This window comes from Lolium rigidum, chromosome 1, assembly GCF_022539505.1.
Source record: "Lolium rigidum isolate FL_2022 chromosome 1, APGP_CSIRO_Lrig_0.1, whole genome shotgun sequence".
Lineage (NCBI taxonomy): Eukaryota > Viridiplantae > Streptophyta > Magnoliopsida > Poales > Poaceae > Lolium > Lolium rigidum.
In genome coordinates, this window is record NC_061508.1 from 250,215,605 (window position 1) to 250,221,604 (window position 6,000).

The following is a 6,000-nucleotide window of genomic DNA, read 5'->3' on the forward strand; positions in this document are numbered from 1 at the left end:
AGTATTATCTTCTTGGTCACCTGTTAGAACTGTGAGGATTGGTGTGCATTTTGCAGTAGGCTAAGTGTGTACTAGTATTTACTCCGACTGGCGTGCTGCGGTCTGCAGAACTTTCCGATCATTTGCTGTAAAGTCTCAACGGAAATGATTCTACGGAAAAGTTCAGAAAGCAGGATTGTAAATTTGTAATGTGCCGAATTCTGTGTTTGCTTGTAACTTGAATGCTGAGAATTTCAGTGGTCTGAATGCATCTGAAAAATGCCCCAAATCCTGTAGTTATTATCCTGCATTTCTCAATGCACAGAGCTTCAGTGGTCTTGTATGCTGCTACTTATGAATTTCATTCATGGGCTTCGCTGCCTAGACTGAAAATTCAGCTTATTACATACCGAGGTACCTGGAGAAGGCACAGGAAAAATCATCCTGTGGCAGGCAGGCCCAGCACCTTGATCAGATACCCTATAGAGGGCCTAGACGAAAGTAGTAAAACACTGCAGATGGATCGTGGCGGCGTCAACCGTGGCCGTGGGACGCACCCGGCAATCCTCGGAATAAAACACCCTCTCCACCAACACACGACGCCTCCTGTCATATCTCTACTACTATTAAAAGAGCCAGAGCGGCAGATCCAGAGAATCTTGACCATCTAATCGCTAAAACCAACGACTCAGATTAGCGCTAAAACATTGTTAGACGTCCGCATCTCCCACGTCTAATCCAACTAACCGCTAATCATCAAATGAAAGAACCGCTACACATAGGCCATTCCTTTCCCCGGCACCTGCACGGCTGCACCGCACCTCCCCCGAGCATGCCGCCGCGCACGCCGGCGCCCTCCACGCGGGCTATCGCGCGCCGGCGCCCACTCAGGCTGTCGCACGCAGCCCCCGCCCCCAACGAAGGCCGTCGCGCCGCAACTCCATGTCGTCGCAGCAGCCGCCCGCGCAGGCCGTCGCGCCGCAAAACTGCATGCTATCGCAGCAGCACCCCACGCGCAAGCCATCGGCCGAAAACTGCAGGCCATCGCAGCAGCACCCCCGACGCAGGCCGTGGCGCCGCGGCAACTGCAATTCGTTGCCCTCGCTTGCACCTGCCGTCGCCGATGGCCGATTCCCTTTTTTTAGGTAGTGCTCGCCTTCAACTTCTGATGTACTATTGTTTATACAAAGTGAGCATCCGATACACTTGTGCAGTAAAAAAAATGTTTCTACAAAATGATTGACATCGATCTCAGATCAGTAAGATGACAGATGTATCTAAGAGTGGTGGCCTCTTAATGTATTTTCATTATTCAGTCTTTCATTAAATTTGCTAATCTGGGACATCATTTAAGGTCATCTGTTTTAGTTTTGATGATGATGACGCCCTCCTTCAGACTTGTATATCATCATATTGTATTAGGTAAACAGCTACCTTTCAGTTGTGCAATATTTGAACTAATTTCTTGAGGAACATTGTTAACTAAGAGGTACTCCTAAGTCCTAACAATGTTTTTCACCAATAATTGGGTTAGTCTTAGCATGAGCTGTTTTGCTGCGGCATCTGAACTACATTGGTTTAGTAATTTCGTTGTACTACTAATAAAAATAGACTGAAATAGATGCATATATGGACTTGAGCATGCAATTATTTTAGAGGATCAGACTAAGCCCTTTTGTTTGTGTGGATTGATAGGCTTCTTCAACGCTGTGTGCTGCTTGGCGTTAGCTCTACTGCAGTCATGTATTAGCTCTGCTGTAAAATGTTTTGCACATCAATATTGTCAGATGACTCAAACATCCCCGACAAGATTATTAATCTTTAACTTCATTAACTGCTATGCTAATTCGGTAACCCATACAAGGTGCTATTAATCTTCAATTTTATTAACTTCTATGCTAATTGTAGTTATCTTGCAATAATTATGTAGGTTATAATACACAACGATTGAAGAATTGTCAATTTTGTGGATTTACAAATGTCGACTCCATGTTATGATACAACATGAACAAGCATGTGCTGACTTGAGAATGCAAACAACAACTCAGGTAGGAAGGTGTTCTTGCAAAAAGGGTGGTTTTCTGAAGAAGGGTTCTGTAGAGAGGTGGCTTTGATATAAGTAGAAGATAATGCTTAAAGGTACTATCAGCATGCCCTTGGATTTTCTGATTTATGAGCAGGTGCTAGCCAATTGGAAGAAATAAAACAAGATCCCATTCTCCAGTTGTTATGTATCAACAAATCTGTTTTGTTATTATTCCATCATTATGCACCAGTTTCATTTGTAACAGAACAAGCTTGATCTCCATGTGCCCTCAAATTACTTTGCTTCCAATCCATCTCATCTCTGAGTTTTTTTTAATTCTGGTTACATGTGCACATTCTTGCTGAAGTATTAATTGATGTCATCAACAGTAACTTTTTCGGGACATATCATCCTCCAAGCACTCTCTGTTTCAAGACATAACCAATGGAAGAAAAAAAAAAACGTATTGGATGAAGGCAGTCGCTACGCTCAACTCGCTTTTTATCATGTGAATATGAAGTAAGATGTGCCATATATGAATATGCAGATCCGGAAGATGCCTAGAGGCAGAGGAAGCGAGAATGTTATGCAAAAAAATAAAGAGGAGATTTCAAAACGCAGACGCCAAGAACGAGAGTTTAAAAAACAGGCAACGACTACTACAATTGCCAATAACATAGTATGTCATACACCAGCTACTAGACAACCGGGAGTCACCCAGCTGCAATACAGAACACCTGCAGGAGGTCATGTGTTCTCAACTCGCATCATATGGGTGCCATGCTTTCTAAATACAAATATATGTATGAAATACTAATTTTAAGCTGCAATGAATTTGTAGATGTGGCTCCAGTTGTTCGACAAAACTATGCATCTCAAATTACTTCACCATCACTCAACCATTTAGCGGGTATGATAATATGTGGCACCATGTTTTTTTTTTTACTTTACATATATATTCCTCTATATGCTAATCTATACCGATGTTTGCTTTGTTCAGGTGGTGAGTATATTGTGGGCTGCAGTAATGTTTCCCTCTATGAACCGATCGCATCTACATTGCAATCTGATGAGTGTGGCGCATTTACATGCCTAACAATCAATCATATTGAACATATTCGGCAAGTTCAAAAACAGAACATATTGAATAAATGATACTAAGCATGCATGATAACTCATCAGTAACCTTGCTTCTTCTCTTGGGTTGTAAATGAGTAATATCTTGCTTGCCTATGATTTGTAGGTATCGAGCCAACCTTTCAGAACATACTAGGAATAGGGCCAGATTTTGTCCCAGAAATATTGTACAGGTCGCAAATAGATAAAAAATACTTCTCAAGAAGTTATGGACATCTGAAGTAGGATTGCTTGTCGGCATATCTTCAGGGGCAAATGCAGATGTGCCTACTTAAAGGCAAGGTCTCTTTTACAAGAGATTTAGTTTTTGTTCATTTTCAAATAGTGCAGTGAAGGTTATATAAATCTGGTTATCGTGTTACCTCTGATTTGTGTACTTCATGTTAGCTTGCATCAAGAGAGACGAACAAGAGCAAGATGCAGTAGGAGTCTCTCCTGCTGCCTAAATAAAGGACAAGGGCAAGATGACTGACAATGGTTTCAAGTGGTGTAGAGAGGTATCTGAACACGGAGCTCTTTGCACAGGTGAAGTAATAGTATGTCAACGTCAACATGACTTTCTGATGTTAAGCTCAAGGCAATGATGGCATAGGGGTTATCTGCTAGATATCTCATGCACAACTACATAATAAGCTGGTAAGCGTTAGTAAGAATTGATCCGCAGTGTCGGGGAAGAGAACCTACAGAGTATCGGTCTAAAAATCCTGACCAAGAAAGATTGTAAAACAGAGAAGAAGTAATTTAATTAAAAGAAGGCAATAAGCTACATCTTGTATCCGAATTCCGAAGTGAGCCATGTCTGTACTTGATTAAGTCAATCTATTTGATATATTATGTTTATGTACGCATGGACTAATCTGAGTTTTAAGTGATAGTAACTCAAAATATAATTAGATTGCCGCATAAAAGTTTGAGCAAAGAAATAGGTTAACTCACGCTGTAGCTGATATTAGTTGTGTAGATACTAGACCCAATGGTCATAGAGATAGCTTGATCTGCCTCTACAATTTCGTAACTTCTCTCTTGCTGCCACTTGCCAGGATAATTGGTGAATGTACTGCATACTTACACATTTTCTCTATGTACCTATTATGTGCATGCTGTTGTTGTTCTTACAGTCTGTAATGCTCACATGGTCCTGGGTTGCAGGTGAACTTGTCATAATACTTGTTGTATCCTAATGTTATTTTGTTTTCTTTTCTTTCTCGTTGTAATTTAATATGACATGTATACACTAATCTATGTACAACCCTGGTAAGGATTTTTTTAGACTTATATAAACAGTTGTCTTAGTTATATCCTTTTGTTTTCATTATAGTAGTACATGTGAAAAAAACAGAAACTTCAGGCTACATTATCTTGGAATAAATTTTGCAGCAGCGGGACGAGAGGTACTAATTGATTTTTTACATTATTGTATGAGAAATTTATAATTGGTTAAACAATACACCTTTCTATGTATAAACTTCCATATTTTTCTGTTCAAGTGCAACATTTAACTAATTCAATAGTGCAATCTGCGGTCAATATTTGATTGATGGTCAGGATGAAGTTTATATGGGACATTCATAATATGATGAAATTGAACCGAATATTATAATCGTTTGGAGCACTATACAATGGGAAAGTGTGCTGTTTGGATAAAATATTGTATAATTGGTGCAAACATATATAAAAAGGTGATATTTGGACTTCATGTTCAATTTCAGATTTTCAAAAGCTATATATTTTAATATAATGTGTTAGTTCAGACGTGCGTTGCACGTGCACGTTTACTAGTTTTATTAAGGAAAAGTCAGTCGTATACTCGTATCTGCTTGCCTCCTGTCATATTACACGGTGACTGGCAGCTGCCATCGTCGGCGTCTCCTGAAAATATACCTTGTCGACCGACGAACCTGGCCGTGTCCGTTGGTGCAGGACACGTCCGGAGCAGCTCCACGAAGCTGTCGTACACGCTGCCGGCCATATATTTTAAAGAGATCCAGCGATTTTTATGAAAGCTACGCTTTTATTTTTATCTTGGCAACTATGAAAAATAGCAACTGGTGCAATGAAAAAAAGTCGGCTGATTCAGCGAGGCCGATTGATCGCTACTTGGTAGGTTGACCAATAAGCCGATTGAATGATTTAGTGTCTGATTAATCAGCCAATTTATCCTATTAATCCCTAATCGTCATACAAACCAAACACTAACCCAAAAAAAAATCCTCAACATTGTGGAGGCCCAGAAAACGAGTTTTATAGTGTTTACGATAACTAAGAAATGCTATCATTCTACTCTTTCCGTCCCATGAAGGTTATCAGAGATTTGTCAAAATTTGGATATATCTCGACACTAAATAGCATCTAGATACATCCAAATTTAAGAACATTCATACAACCTTCATGAGACGGAGGAAGTACTAAGGGAGTACTAAAATAGTATCATGCAGCTTTGCAGTTTGCATTGATTTAGAATGACATGTAATAACATAACAACTAAGTTATCATAATTTGACAACTAAGTGCCGTGTGCCATGTATCTTCGAACTAAGTGTTAACAATTTGGTAGGTACCCAACATTGTGCAGGCCTAAAAAACGACTTTTTATAGTGTTTACAATAAGTAAGAAATAATATCATTCCACTAAAGTAGTATCATGCAACTTTGCATTGATTTTCTTTTGCAAATAACTTTGCATTGATTTAGAATGACATGTAATAACATAGGCATAACAACTAAGTTATGTTGAATATATGAGCAAATATCCATATGAAATAATCCGTACAAGTAATTGATAAATCATGACTACGAAAACAATAAATAAACTAATCGTGCATACTAGTAAGATAGATGAACAGATTACATCTAAACAA

General features: G+C 39.4%; 2 long non-coding RNA genes across 3 annotated transcripts; both read left to right on the plus strand.

Annotated features, from left to right (window-relative positions):
- The first annotated feature begins 1,916 nt into the window (after window positions 1-1,916).
- LOC124683493 lies at window positions 1,917-3,121 on the plus strand. Of its 2 annotated transcripts, none has more exons than XR_006996709.1 (3): window positions 1,917-2,118; window positions 2,395-2,915; window positions 3,006-3,121. It is a non-coding gene; the product is annotated as an uncharacterized LOC124683493 (long non-coding RNA). The 2 variants fall into 2 exon arrangements; XR_006996710.1 differs by having other exon boundaries at window positions 2,553-2,915.
- A 132-nt stretch (window positions 3,122-3,253) lies between these two features.
- LOC124683494 lies at window positions 3,254-3,986 on the plus strand. Its single transcript, XR_006996711.1, has 2 exons — window positions 3,254-3,424; window positions 3,530-3,986. It is a non-coding gene; the product is annotated as an uncharacterized LOC124683494 (long non-coding RNA).
- Window positions 3,987-6,000: the final 2,014 nt, after the last annotated feature.